At 45.0% G+C, this 15,988-nt stretch overlaps 1 protein-coding gene across 5 annotated transcripts in view; it reads right to left on the bottom strand.

Moving 5' to 3' along the window:
• LOC139279927 (adhesion G protein-coupled receptor B2-like) overlaps positions 1 to 15,988 on the bottom strand; it is a 1,236,268-nt gene that overhangs the window by 281,518 nt on the left and 938,762 nt on the right. The gene's annotated exons all lie outside the window — the stretch shown is intronic.

Here is a 15,988-nt window from a genome sequence, read left to right as displayed (position 1 = left end):
GTTCTGCGTGCACAGATGTAACACATGCTCGCAGTTAAGCAATGCACCCAGGGAGGCGCCACTAAATTTATGGTCTTGGCCCTCCAAACCGTGGTCCAGGGTCCATGTCGACTATGCAGGCCCATTCTTGGGTAAAATGTTCCTTGTGGTTGTTGATGCGTACTCCAAATGGATTGAATGTGAGATAATGTCGGAAAGCACGTCCGCTGCCACCACTGAAAACCTGCGGGCCATGTTTGCCACACATGGACAACCTGATGTCCTTGTGAGCGACAACGGGCCATGTTTTACCAGTGCCGAGTTCAAAGAATTCATGACCCGCAACGGGATCAAACATGTTACATCTGCCCCGTTCAAACCAGCATCCAATGATCAGGCAGAGAGAGCAGTGCAAACTATCAAGCAGGGCTTGAAGAGGATAACTGAAGGCTCACTGCAGACTCGGCTATCCCGAGTCCTGCTTAGCTACCGCACGAGACCCCACTCGCTCACTGGGATTCCACCCGCTGAACTGCTCATGAAAAGGGCACTTAAGACAAGGCTCTCGATAGTTCACCCTGATCTACATGAACAGGTAGAGAGCAGGCGGCTTCAATAAAGTACGTATCATGATAGCACAAATGTGTCACACGAAATTGAAATCAAAGATCCTGTATTTGTATTGAATTATGGACAAGGTCCCAAGTGGCTTCCCGGCACTATTGTGACCAAAGAGGGGAGCAGGGTGTTTCGGGTCAAACTTTCAAATGGACTCATTCACTGGAAACACTTGGACCAAATCAAACTCAGATTCACAGACAATCCTGAGCAAACCAGTTCTGTGACCCCCCAACATACACACCAATAGCAACCGACACCACGGTTGACTACGAAGCAGATCCCATCATCCGCAGCAGCCCAGCAGGACCCACCACACCAGGCAGCCCAGCAAGGCCTGTTGCACAGCAGCCCAGCGAGGGCCCAAGAAACGATTCACCAAAACCAGCATTTGCACCGAGACGATCAACCAGGGAAAGAAAGGCCCCAGATCGACTCACCTTGTAACTATTGACTTTGGCAGGGAGGGGGGGAGTGTTGTTATATATGTAAACTTGTATATACTTCGTACAGCCACCAGAGGGCTCATCCCCTGCAGTCCCAAGTGATCCCACAATCCCTTGGGAGCCCAGATACTTAAAGAGGCCTCACAGGCTGGAGAGGCACTCTGGAGACCTGCAATAAAAGACTACGGTCACACTTTACTTTGAGCTCACAATCAGACTCATTATTCATACATAACAGTAGTGAAGAGAGAGGTTGGGAAAAATGTCTTTACACAGATGGTTGCCAGAGCATGGAAAGCTATTGCACCTTTTAAAGAAAAGTTGGATAAATATTTAAGCAGACGGAGATAAAGGGTTGTGGGGAGATAGTAGGGCAGTGGGATTAGTTTTGGATTGCTTTAGCAAAGAGCTGGTATAGCCATGATAGACTAAAAGGCTTCCTCCTGTGCTGTAAACTTCCAGCAGGTGTGTAGTGGCAGTTCAGGAATGGCTTGTTGTTTTTTTTTTAAACTAAAGTGCCTAACATTTTCATGTTGCCTAGTACTGATGGAATAGCAATGACTATAAATTGTCAAGCAAGTGACTGTGGACAGATTTCCAACGGCATCATTGAATGGCTCTGTACATGGTACACCAGTCTGTTACATGCTTGGACCGAAATTAATTTAAAAAGTACACAAGAAACAAATCCCCTCTGTCATACAAATTTCAATAGCTTTATAGACCAGTTAGCCTAACATCTGTTGTTGGGAAATTACTCGAGTCTATAATTGAGAGAGTGACTGAACACCTTAACATTTTCAGCTGATCAGAGAGCGTCTACAATGTTTTGTAAATGATAGGTAATGCCTGATGAACCTGATTGATTTTTTGTGTCGAGGTAACTAAAATAGTGGACAGGGGAATGTCTACAGATGTTATTTTTATGGACTTCCAGAAGGCATTTGATAAAATTCATAAAAGCCTGTTAGCTAAAGTTAAAGCACATGGAATTAAAGGCAAATTATTGACCTGGTTAGAAAATTGGCTGAGTGGCAGAAGATCGAGAGTAGTGATAATGGGCAGGTACTCTAATTAGCAGGATGAGGGAATTGAGTGTAATATCCCCAAGTTTACAGATGACACGAAACTGGGTGGTAGTATGAGCTGTGAGGAGGATGCTAAAAAGCTGCAGGGTGACTTGGTTAGGTGAGTGGGCAAACGCGTGGCAGATGCAGTATAATGTGGATAAATGTGAAGTTATCCACTTTGATGGCAAAAACACAAAGGCAGAATATTATCTGAATGGCGGCAGATTAGGAAAAGGGGAGGTGCAACGAGACATAGGTGTCATGGTACATCAGTCATTGAAAGTTGGCATGCAGGTTCAGCAGGCGGTGAAGAAGGCAAATGGTATGTTGGCCTTCATAGCTCGGGGATTTGAGTATAGGAGCAGGGAGGTCTTACTGCAGTTGTACAGGGCCTTAGTGAGGCCTCACCTGGAATATTGTGTTCAGTTTTGGTCTCCTAATCTGAGGAAGGACGTTCTTGCTATTGAGGGAGTGCAACGAAGGTTCATCAGACTGATTCCCAGGATGGCAGAACTGACATTAGAGGAGAAACAGAATCGACTGGGCCTGTATTCATTGGAGTTTAGAAGGATGAGAGGGGATCTCATAGAAACACATAAAATTCTGACGGGACTGGACAGGTTAGCTGCAGGAAGAATGTTCCCGATGATGGGGAAGTCCAGAACTAGGGGACACAGTCTTAGGATAAGGGGTAAGCCATTTAGGACTGAGATGAGGAGAAATTTCTTCACTCAGAGAGTTGTTAACCTGTGGAATTCCCTACTGCAGAGAGTTGTTGATGCCAGTTCATTGGATATATTCAAGGGGGAGTTAGATAAGGCCCTTACGGATCAAGGGGTATGGAGAGAAAGCAGGAAAGAGGTACTGAGGTGAATGATCAGCCATGATCTTATTGAATGGTGACGCAGGCTCGAAGGCCTACTCCTGCACCTATTTTCTATGTTTCTATGTGACTAGTGTTTCATAAGGATCTGTGTTGGGGCCTATTCAACATATTTATTAACGACTTAGATGATGGGATAGAAAGCCACATTATCCAAGCTTGCAGATGATACAAAGATAGGTGGCATTGTAAGCAGTGTGGCAGCATAAAATTAAAAAAAGATATTGATAGATTAAGTAAATTGGCACAACTGTGGCAAATGGATTTCAATGTAGGCAAATGTGAGGTCATCCACTATGGAACTAAAAAGGATACAACAAGGTACTTTCTATATGGTGAAAAGCTAGAAACAGTGGAAGTCCAAAGAGACTTGGGGGGGGGGGGGGCGGCCATGTAACATGGACAGGTACAGAAAATAATCAAAAAGGCTAATGGAATGCTGGTCTTTATATCTAGAGGACTAGAATACAAGAGGATAGAAGTCATGCTAAACTATACGAAACCCTGGTTAGACCATACCTGGAGTACTGTGAGCAGTTTTGGGCATCACACCTTCGGAAGGATATATTGGCCTTGGAGAGAGTGCAGCATAGATTTACCAGAATGAAATGTGGACTCCAAGGATTAAATTATGAGCAGAGATTACACAAACTAGGGTTGTGTTCAATGGAATTTAGAAAATTAAAGGATGATCTGATTGAAGTTTTCAAGATATTAAGGGGAACTGATAGGGCAGATAGAGAGAAACTATTTCTGCTGATTGTGGAGTCTAGGACCAGGGGGAATAGTATACAAATTTGAGCCAGACCTTTCAGGAGTGAAATTGGGAAATACTTTTACACAAATGGGTGGCAGAAGTTTTGGAATTCTCTTACGCAAACGACAATTTATACTAGATCAATTGTTAACTTTAAATCGGAGATTGATAGCTTTTTGTTAACCAAAGGTATTATGGGATATGGAGCAAATGCAGGTATGTGGAGTTAGGTCGCAGATCAGCCATGAGCTCACTGAATGGCGGAACAGACTCAAGGTGTTAAATGGCCTCCTCCTGTTCCTATGTTCAGTTATGGGCACCGCAACTCCAGAACTATATATTGGCCTTGGAGGGGATGTAACACATATTCACCAGAAGGATACCAGTGCTAAAAGCGTTAATTTATGAGGACAGATTGCATGCATAGGCAAGGGTTCTATTCCCTTGAACACAGAAGATTACGGGGTGATCGAATTGAGGTGTTTAAGATGATCAAAGGAGTTGATAGGGTGAATAGAGAGAAACTATTTCCTCTGGTGGGGTTGTCCAAACCAAGGGGACATAGCCTTAAAATTAACGCTGGGCCATTCAGGGATGATGTCAGAAAGCAGTTATTCACACAAAGGGTAGAGCGGCGAGAAATCATGCGAAGGTGCGGCAAATGAGGGTACGGGGCCTAGAAGAGCCGAGGGCCCAGGGGCAGCACGGGCCAGCCCACACTGCGATATGTGTGCGCACTAGGTGTGTGTAGCAGAACAGGTCTCCAGTTGTTCTGGTTAACCCTTGCCACTGAATAAAGGCCTAGCTCTGTCAAGTCTGTGTGGTGGCTGATGTGCAACGGTCACCACACGTTAAAAAATCCACGCAAGGCATCTTCCACCCTTTCAACTGGATGTTCAGGACTGGAATATCAGGTCCTTCATTGAAACATCTGTGAACTCATGTGGAAGCATGTCATCCTCGTTCGAGGGACCGACTATGATGATGAGTGGAAATCTGGAACTCTCTCTCCCAAAAAGCTGTTGAGGCTGGGAGACAACTGAAAATTTCAAAACTGAGATTGATAGATTTTTGTTAGGCAAGGGTATTAAAGGTTATGGAACCTTTAGATTGAGATAAAATGCAGATCAACCATGATCTAACTGAATGACAGAACAAGCTCGACGGGCTGAATCTGAATGGCCCACTCCTGTTCCTATTGTAGAGCTCCATCAGATTTATTGAGACACCTAAAATGGGACTTCATGATGCCTATATTCTGCTCTATGACACTTCTTGCGGTGACATGGGCTTCATTATATTTGTTGTCCCCTTCTGTCTGCAGAAGCCTTACTGGAGTCATAGATCATGATTTTGGGTGTCCCAAAAAGGGTGGGTACTTGTACTGCATTGGCTTGCAAAAGGCCCTTGACTAAAATGAACAGGAATGAGGTTTTGAGAATCATTCCATGCCAGTACTGGCTAATGCTGTGTTGGTACAGGCTGAAGTTTAGCTGGATGGTCCTATATTGAATGGTGAAGTTATACAGTATGCAGTATGGAACGCACCAGAAAGAATTTACACACTTTGTGTAATATATATTATAAAGCATAGCCTGTGAAATCTAAGCACTAAAATGGTCAGTTGGTAATAATGAATGCTAACTCTGTCAATTGTGTTGATTTTAGTGCCTGGTTGTACTAAATTATGCTGGCATTTGTGGGTTGTGCAATGGGAACATGAGTTATAGTGATGACAGCTCCCAAAAAAGGTTCTCTCTATTTGGTTGTGTTTTTCAAATAAACTGGATGTACACTAAGTTAGCTAAGAATGAAGGAGGCATGTGTTAATCTATGGTTTTGACTATTCACCATAGGGAGGATTTTTCATACACTGCAGCATGATCATTAATGATGTCACACTGAAAATGGTTCAATATTCTTGCCTTCCTAAATCAGAACAGCTGTGCATGCTTGTTATGCCCAAGACTGAGTAATCAGTATCTACAGTCTAATAAATCACATCTTAGTGCTGTATGGAGTCAGAGTTCCTATTGATTATAGCCATCTTCATTACTGTTATACAGTGCCAGTGGAATCATAACACATTGCACCTCACAAGATCATGAACATGTCGACAGAGAATGTGGCATTTAATCAATTCATTTAGTAGTCAGAGTACACAGTCTATTTATTTAGTTTAGCAACTAATGACGTGAAATGCAGCAGGCACAGATGTCTCATTTACCAGGGATTTTCTTTCAAACATCTGCATAATTAATGTAAAGTCTCAAAAGAATCACCATCAGCTTAGAAACTAGTGCAAGTTAGTGAATTTTCCCACATGGCTTTATAGTGAACAAAACTGAAATTACATTAAAACATGGAATACTTTACTGCAGTGTGTGCCTTGGTTTACACCTCATGTGGCGGAATCTTGTCTGGCATTGTTTGTAGTATTGAATGAATTTTGTTGTTACCAAAGAACAGCAATTGAGTACTGATGAAACACATTTGAAATGTTTAGTACAGGTTAGATGCAGAGTAAAGCTCGCTCTACATTGCCCCATCAAACACTCAGGTAAGGTTCACCCAATTGCAGAATATAGTTATCGCCATGTTTTTCTATGTATGTAAGTTTCTATGTATCAAGCACTTGAATGCCAGTTATAGCCTTGGTTAGATGCAGAATAATGCTCTATCTGCTTTGCCCCAAGAATGAGCCATAATCCCAATGTCAAAAGGGCATCATCTACATATCATTGTGATAGTTCCACATTGCACCAGCCAACCTCTGGCCTAAATGAAATTTCTAGCACAGTGACAAATTCTGGTCAATTTGTGCTTTGGACAGGTTTGTAGAGCTATTTAAAATAGTTGTAGAGCTGTTGCAATTCTGGTTGCACTTCAGTCCCATCCTCCTGATTTTGGACATTCTGTGCACCGGTACGCTCGCGGCCTTCCGCGAGAGGTGGGCGCCGGAGGGACTGGAGTGCATCGTCACCCCTGGCAACCAAATTTTAATTTGATTCGTTTAATGTCCAAAGTTTAATTTGTGAATTTGTCGATTCCAGTGCCCCCTGATCTTTGGGCATCCTGTGCGGAGGGGAGTGGGCAGGTCAGAAGGCCTCCTCGTAGGATTGTTCCTGGGCATGGACAAGGTGGCCATTAACCAGTCCAGGCAGCGGGTGGTCGAGGGAGTCGTTCAGCTCGACTGCCTGCCTCTCTTCTGCGACTACGCTCGAGCTAGGGTGTCCCTGGAGATGGAGCACGTGGTGTCCACCGGTCGCTCGTGGCCTTCCGCGAGAGGTGGGCGCCAGAGGGACTGGAGTGCATCATTACCCCGGCAACCAAATTTTAATTTGATTTAAGTTTCGTTAAAGTTTAAATTGGTAATTTGTGGGTTCTACTGCCCTTGCTAAAAGGGGGTACTTGATTTTATGTTCTCATCAAAATAGTGTAGAGTTGTTGCATTGTGAGTTACTTAGCCAGGTACGTGATGTTCACAAGACTCAATAAAACCCCAGTCAGTTGAGTCTAGGTCATCCACGATGAGGCAGGTAGTTGTGAGCCTAGTGGATGAACTGGTAACGTGTAGTTTAATTGTTAAACCTGTGTTAATAAACCAACTCGTTCTTTATAGCAATGTGTTGCTATGAATTCTTAAGCAAATAACCCATGAAGCAAATACATTACAGACATGTGGGTTAAAATATAATTTGTTAAGAAGGGGTACTCAACTCCAGCCCTATGTAATTTGGATTCTGTCCCTTAATATTTAGTTACAAGCAGCTGCGGAATGCAACCAGGACTTTAATGCAGGAAGTGGGGACTTATAAATGTGTGACGAGGATTGCCAGCAGGCATCTGAGAGGGCACTAACTAGACACAGACAGAATAAAATTACAAGTAAATACCTTCTTCGCTACACTTTCCTGCTGGTAATATCCACTGAGTCAGAAAACTAGTTTAAACATCAGCTCCTGCTGTGGCAATAGCTGATTTGCCACCACAAGAGGAAAAATATTGAACAAGCAAACATTTGCCTTTGCCAGTGAGGTTGCGGAAGAAGAGACCTAGTTTGAGAACGTGGCGCAAGGTGCATTGGGAATAATGTGAGTGGGGCTGGAAGTGAGGTGGGCTGACCATAGAAGATTTGATCATGTTTGCCCCTAATTTTAGTACATCTCTTGTATTAGGTTCCAGAAACACCTAGTTGGTTAAGAAGGGTGGAATATTCAGAGTGGCAGTAGCTCTTAAACAGCTGCTTATGACAATTAAAGGGAAGCAGCATTATTGAACTTTGATCCATTTGGAACCTTTGACATTAATAAGGGAGAGAGAATTTTCTTTTAAATCTGTTTTGGGAGTGTGGATAATGCAAGCAAGGTTGCATTTATTGCCTTCTCCTTGTTGTCCAGATAGGGTGATGGTGGACCTTCGCCCTGAACTGCTGCAGTCTTTGTGCTGCTGCCACAATGGTGTTAGGCAGAGAATTCCAGGATGTTGACCCAATGACAATGAAGGATGGTGTGTAACATTGAGATAATGGTGTTTGCATTATCTAGCTCAAGATGGTTGAACTGAGGTCAGTGCCTTGGGGAGATCCTGCAATGATGTCCAAGGACTGCAATGATTGGGCTCCAACGACTAGGAACAACCTCCTTTGTGTCAGGTATGACTCCAGCCATTGGAGAGTTTTCCCCTTGGCACTATGTAACCTCAGTTTTGCTCAGGTTCTTTGTTTGTAATACAGGTATCTCTCCAGTCTGGAACTCTTTGGTCAGGTAACATCTCTGGTCCGGCATCATTCCTTGCACGGGGATCGCAACCCGTGCTGTATCCTGGAGCTGGCTGCTCCTCTTCTACCCGCTGCTTCCGGTGTTCCCTCCTTGGTCGGGTCGGCACGGAGAGGGAGCAAGGAGCGTGATGGCTGACTGAAGCACCGAAGCTGTGCCTGAGAAATGCTGCACAGTAGGCTTCTGCGCAGCGCATCATCATCATAGGCAGTCCCTCGGGAGTCGAGAATGACTTGCTTCGGTAAGTCTAGGGTACTGCTGACAACACTAGAGTCGGCGTGACCTCCTGTGGTCCAGAAAATTCTCTCGTCCGGCACTGGTCAGGTCCCCAGAGTGCCGGACTGGAGAGTACAACTGTACTCAGTTATGTTGAGGAACAGTGATTTTCACCTCTCCTCTCACATTCAGCATTTGTGTCTATTTCTGCATCAAGGAATCAAGGCTGTGACGAGGGCAGCAGCCAAATGCTTCTCGTGGAACATGATCTGCCTGTTGGCGAGCAGATTATTGGCTTGACCATGCCAGCTCTTTATTTTCTTCAGTGAGCACTGGATTTTTTTCTCAAATTCTGCTTCCAAATTCCTGGACTTCTCTGGACATCAAGACTACACTTCTGCACTGGACTACACTGTAAGACTCAGCTCCTGTGTCTCTGATCTGCTGCTCAGTTGCTTAAATTTTTACATAGGATTACATAGGATATGCAGCACAGAAACAGGCCATTTGGCCCAACTAGTCCATGCCAGAGTTTATGCTCCACTCAAGTCTCCTCTCGTCTTTCCTCATCTAACTCTATCAGCATAACCCTCTATTCCCTTCTCCCTCATATGCTTATCTAGCCTCCCCTTAAATGCATCTATACTATTCTCTTCAATCACTCCCTGTGGTAGCGAATTCCACATTCTCACCATTCTCTGGGTAAAGAAGTTTCTTCTAAATTCCCTAATTGATTTCTTGGTGACGATCTTATATTGATGGCCTCTAGGTTTGCTTTTCCCCACAAGTGGAAACACTTTTTCTGTATTTACTCTATCAAAACTTTCATAATTTTAAAGACCTCTATTCGGTAACCCCTCAGCCTTGTCTTTTCAAAAGAAAAGAGACCCAGCCTGTTCATCCTTTCCTGATATGTAAACCCTTGCATTCCTGGTATCATCCTTGTAAATCTTCTCTACATCCTCTCCAGTGCCTCTATTGGCCGAAAATTGCTGCACTGCCTAGTGCATACGAAGTGCACACGCACCCGGCGATGCCTCGTAAAAGCCGTTTCTCGGGGCGCAATGCGCATGCGCCGAGAACTGGCTTTTCCGATCTGTCACAATTTCTTTAGAGAGATTCTACACATCCCTGAGAGAAGGACATCCACGTGGCAGAAATTGGGCTACTTGCCCAACTCATGTCCTTCAAACCTTTACGCCTGGTAAAAGCAGGCACAAAGCTTACTTTACCAGCGTAACACTTTTAAAACATAGAAAATTTTAATTTAATCATTCATTTTTAAATTAAAAACCCTGTCCATTAAGGTAAGTTTATTTTGAATATAATTAAAACATATTTTAAAAATACTCTCAAATATATATTTTTTCTAAAACATTTAATTACATTTAATTTTAAATATGTGAGATGTTTTTTTTTAATTTATTGTGCTGTGTTTCTTGTTTGATTGTTAGTCCCATTGATAGTAATGGGACTAATACAAACGGAGTTCCCATTTTTATCAATGAGAATACCAGATAGTGATTGGTGGTCCAGGCCCACATGATACCAGCAGATGCGTTTGTACGTGGAAGACAGGTCCCCATGCACTGCGCAGCGAATGAAAGCCTCAGACATTCTTCTGGGACCAACAGGTAGTTTCGTAGACTTTTTTCAGGTCAGAGGTGTTCGTACGAAGGAAGCCTCCGACCGCAATTTTCGGCTCAATATCTTAGCTTCAGCTACAGTCTGCTTCCTGGCTAGAGTTTCAGCGGGGGGGGCGAGGGGCCTGCCTGTCTCGCTTCAGGGGCTTCACACGCCTGGGCCATTTCTGTGCTGATTCTGGATCTTATGGTGACTTCCAACTGACGGGTATGGTAGCATAACGGTTATGTTACTGGTCTAGTAATACAGATACCTGGACGAATAATCCGGAGACGTGAGTTCAAAGCCCACCACGGCAGCTGGGGAATTTAAATTCAGTTAATTAAAGAAATTTGGAATTTGGTATCAGTAATGGTGACCATGAAACTATTGAATTGTCGTAAAAACCCAACTGGTTCACTAATATCCTTTAGGGAAAGAAATGTGCCATCCTTACCCGGTCTGGCCTATATGTGACTCCAGACCCACAGCAATGTGGTTAACTCTTAACTGCCCTCTGAAATGGCCTAGCAAGCAACTCAGTTGTACCAAACTGCTACAACAAAGTCAGCACTGTTGGAGGACGTTCACCACACGGACTGTAGTGGATCAAGAAGGTGGCTCACCATCACCTACTCAAGGGCAATTAGGGATGGGCAATAAATGCTGACCTTGCCAGCGACGGCCACATCCCGTGAACAAATAAAAAAACTTCACCATTTTTTTCTTCCCCGCAACTGATTCTGCATACCTCCTGGATCTTTATTCTCATGGAAATACTTCCATCAGTGCATCCTCCTATACACTACCAAATAACTTCCTGAATTCACTCACCCGCTACATCTGTTCCAAACTTGAACAATAGTTTGTTGATGTGCCATGCCATCTCCACCCTACCCTCATCAACTTTATCTCAGTATGGGACTTTTGACTTTAACTCTGGCCTCGTTCCTATTGTTTCCTCTCAATTCCCCGTTTACTACCAGGATATATGTATCAAATAATTGCTACGTATCCAGGCCTATGTAACTTGAGTTTTTCCTGTGTCCATTCACATACACAATTTGCTGCCACTCTGGACCCAAACCTTTTACTTCTTTTCTCTTTACCCCTCCTAGACCCCTCTTTCTTGTCGTCATGCCTCCTTTCATCTCTCCCCTCTCGGCTACTCTGCCCTCCCAAATCCCTACTCCAACCCTTCAGCATTCCTCGACCGTCCTGCTTTCCTACTACCATCCCAGGCTTGACCCTCTCTTAGATAAGCTTACAGCTTCCTTCTGTGCTTCTTGGCATCCTCTGAAGGGCCCATCGAAGCACTCGTCGCTGCCTCCTTACAGGCAGCAAACCCAACTGCCCCATCCAACTCTCTCACTGACCTTCTTGCCCTGTGTGCCCGCTGGGGACTAAGCTTGCCAATCTCCTTCCCGTCCAACTCATCTCTCCCAGTGCTAACCCTGTGGACACTGCCAGTGGATCAGCTATCACTGCCCCTTTCTGCATCTACCTCCAGAGAATGTGTGTTCACTTGTGAACAAGGCCTTGCTATCCATAAGCTTATTGTGGATGATTGCATTGACACCATGGCCTTGACGGAAACCTGGCTGAGGAGTGATGACAATTTCTCCCAAACAAAATCTCCCCGCCAGGCTATACCTTCCACCACTTGCCTAGCCCAGACTACTATGGTGACGTTGTAGCTCTTATCACCAAATCACACCTTGATCTGTCCCCCTACTCGTCTAGTATTTTCTCCTCTTTTGAGCATCTCACCTTGTTCCATCCCTCTCACCTCTCATTTAACATTTCTATTCTTTACCGCCCAAGTTCGATAACGATTTCCTCACTGAGATATCTTCACTGCTTTACTCCCTTAGCCTCTGGACCGAGCAACTTCTCCTCCTCGATGACTTCAACATCCATCTCAATTCATCATGCTCTATCTCCACTGTCCTCCTATGCTCCCTTAATCTCTCCCTCCATATAAACTCCCCTACCCATATTCATGGACACCCCTTGACCTTGCCACCTCATGTGGCCTCGCTACTCCCATCATGTCAATCACAGATAAGGCCATCTCTGATCACTTCCTTGTATCGCTCTCCATCCACATTTCCCTTCTCCCTCCCAACCCTACTTCCTTCTGTGCCCGGCCCTGGAAAAAACTCTCCCTCAATTCACTTACAACTGCACTTTCAGAATCCCAACTGTCCAGCCTTTGGCCCTCCATTCACCTCAACATTTCTGCAGCCACCGATCTGCTCAATCACACCTCCACCTCCACCTTTGATGCCCTAGTCCCCATTAAAACCATTACTCTCCCTCACCCTGGCCGTTCCCCCTGTTAGGGCCCTCATCTCCACTCCCTTAAATCCAAGGGATGCAGGCTTGAACGGATATGGTGGACAATTGAGTTAGCCATTCACCACCAGATCTGGCTGGATCAAATCGGAACCTAGTCTTGTTTGCAAAAACTGCTCACTATTGCAGGATCATCCTGGAATGCAAAGATAATCCCAGCTTCTTTTTTCTACTGCAAACCATCTTCTTAAACCCCTCTCCCCGGTCTCCTCCACCCACATCTCCATCAACAAGTGCGAGGAGCTCATGGACCTCTTTGTCACTAAGATTGAGGCCATCCGATCAGCTGCCTCTGCCATTTCTCTCCCTTCCCCTAGCCCATTGGGCCAAACTTCCTCTAAGGTTCCCCCCTGCCCGAGCTCTGGGCATCTTTCTTTAGTTTCTCTATCTCCCCTCATGCCCTCTCTGAGCTAATCTTGTCCATGAGACCCTCTTCATGCTCCTTCGACCCTATTCCCACTAAACTGCTGATCACCCAGCTTCCCTTCCTGGCTCCCATGTTAGCTGTTATTGTTATTGGTTCTCTCGTCTCAGCTACTGTCTCCCTCCCCCTCAAATCTGCTGTCATCACCCCATCCTCAAAAAACCAACCCTTGACCATGTCTATCCTTGCAAACTACCACTCCATCTCCAACCTCCCTTTTCTCTCCTAATTCCTTAAACGTGTTGTCCCCTCCCAAATCCATGCCCATCTTTCCCAGAATTCCATGTATGAATCCCTTCAATCAGGTTTCCGCCCTGCCACAGTACCGAAACAGCTCTTATCAAAGTCACAAATGAAATCCTATGTTACTGTTACAAAACTTAACTATCCCTTCTTGTCCTTTTCGATCTGTATGCAGACTTTGACATGGTTGACCACACGATCCTCCTCCAACGCCTCTTCACCATCATCTTGCTGGGTGGGACTGCACTTGCCTGGTTCCATTCTTATCAATCCAATCTCTAAATTGTCAAACTGCTTGTCTGATGTCCAGTACTGAATGAGCAGAAATTACCTTCAACTGAATATTGGGAAGACCGAAGCCATTATCTTCAGTTGCCACCACAAATTCCATTCCCTAGCCACCGACTTCCTGGCAACTATCTGAGGCTGAACCGGATTGTTCGCAACTTTGGTGTTATATTTCACCCTGAGATGAGCTCCCAACCAGATATCAGCACCATCACTAAGACCGTCTATTTCTACCTCCGTAACATTGCCCCAGCCCCAGCTCATTTGCTGATGAAACCCTCATTCATGTCTTTGCTATCTAGAGTTGGCTACTCCAATGCACACCTGGCCAGCCTTCCACGTTCTACCCTCAGTAAACTTGAGGTCATTCAAAACTCTGCTGCCCATGTCCTAACTCGTACAAAGTCCTGTTTACCCATCACCCCTGTGCTTTCTGACCTACATTGGTTCCTGGTTAAGCCACGCCTCGATTTTAAAAGTCTCATCCTTGTTTTCAACTCTCTTCATGTCCTCGTCCCTCCCTATCTCCTCCAGCCCTACAACCCTCTGTGTTTCTCCAATTCTTGCCTCTTAAGCATCTTGATTTTAATCGCTCCACCATTGGCAGCCATGTCTTCAGCTGCTAAGGCTCTAAGCTCTGGAACTCCCTCCCTAAACCTCTCTGTCTCTCCACCTCACTTTCCTCCTTCAAGTCGCTATTTAAAACCTACCTCTTTGACCAAGCTTTTGGTCATCTGTTCTAATCATAGAATCATAGAAATTTACAGCACAGAAGGAGGCCATTTTGGCCCATCGTTTTCACGCCGGTCGACAAGGAGCTATCCAGCTAATCCCATTTTCCAGCACAAGGAAAGGGAATACACATTAAATGGTAAGATACTGAGAAGTGTAGAGGAACAAAGGGATCTTGGAGTGCATGTCCACAGATCCCTGAAAGTAGCAGACCAGGTGGAAGGCATAAGGAATGCTTACCTTTATTAGCCGAGGCATAGAATACAAGAGCAGGGGGGCGGGGGGGGTTATGCTTGAACTGTATAAAACACTGTTTCGGCCACAGCTGGAGTACTGTGTGCAATTCTGGTCATCGCATTGCAGGAAGGACGTGATTGCATTGGAGGAGGATTGCGTACAGAGGAGATTTATGAGGATGTTGCCGGGAGTGGAGAATCTTAGCTATGAGGACAGATTAGATTGGCTGGATTTGTTTTAATTGGAACAGAGGAGGCTGAGGGGAGACCTCATTGAGATGTATAAAATTATGAGGGGTCTAGATATAGTGGATAGAAAGGGCCTATTTCCCTTAGCAGAGGGGTCAACTACCAGGGGGCATACATTTAAAATAATTGGTAGAAGGTTGAGAGAGGATTTGAAGGGAAATTGCTTCATGCAGAGGGTTGTGGGGGTCTGGAACTCACTGTCTGAAAGGGTGGTAGAGGCAGAAACCCTCACCACATTTAAAAAGTACTTGGATGTGCACCTGAAGTGCAGTAACCTGCAGGGTTACGGACCTAGAGCTGGAAAGTGGGATTCGGCTGGATAGCCTCTTGTTGGCCGGCATGGACGCGATGGGCCGCAATGGCCTCCTTCCGTGCTGTAAACTTCTGTGATTCTATGATGATTACTGCCCATTCACTTTGTCTATCTTTATCCCTTTGCAGACGCTTTGTGTTCTCCTCACAGCTTACTGTCCCATCTAGCTTTGTATCGTCAGCAAACTTGGATACATTACACTCGGTTCTTTCATCTAGGTCATTAATACAGATTGTAAATAGCTGAGGCTCCAGCATTGATCTTTGCGGCACCCCACTAGTTACAGCCAGCCAACCTGAAAAAGACCCTTTTATCCCTACTCTCTGTTTTCTGTCCGTTAACCAATCCTCTAACCATGCTAATAAATTACCTCCAATCCCATGATCTTGTGTAAGACAACGGAAGGAGTGCAGTACTTCTGAGTACTGCATGATAATCAGGTGAAGATTTGCTAGTATTGTCTTGGACATGACCATCTTGTAAGAAGCTGTCCAGACCTGTCCTGTTATAACTGCAGTGAGTCTGGACACATTACTCAGAGCTGCAAGGCAGAGATCTGTGGGATGTGTCACAAAGGCCCCAATTGCTGTGAGTGTGAGGCAGAAGGAAACCTCTTGAATAACAAGGAGATGGGAGAAGGAGCAGGAGGTGTGAGTGGAGTGGCCAGAGGAGCGGAGCAGGTGGAGAACGCAGCTGCCAAACAAAATGAGAAAAGAGAGCAAGAAGAGGCAGAAAATTGCAGAGCAGAGAATAGGATGGAAAAGGTGGAAAACAG

This window comes from Pristiophorus japonicus, chromosome 14 (assembly GCF_044704955.1).
Source record: "Pristiophorus japonicus isolate sPriJap1 chromosome 14, sPriJap1.hap1, whole genome shotgun sequence".
NCBI lineage: Eukaryota > Metazoa > Chordata > Chondrichthyes > Pristiophoridae > Pristiophorus > Pristiophorus japonicus.
Note: the sequence above shows the minus strand (reverse complement) of the source record. Positions and strands in the feature narration are given on the sequence as shown.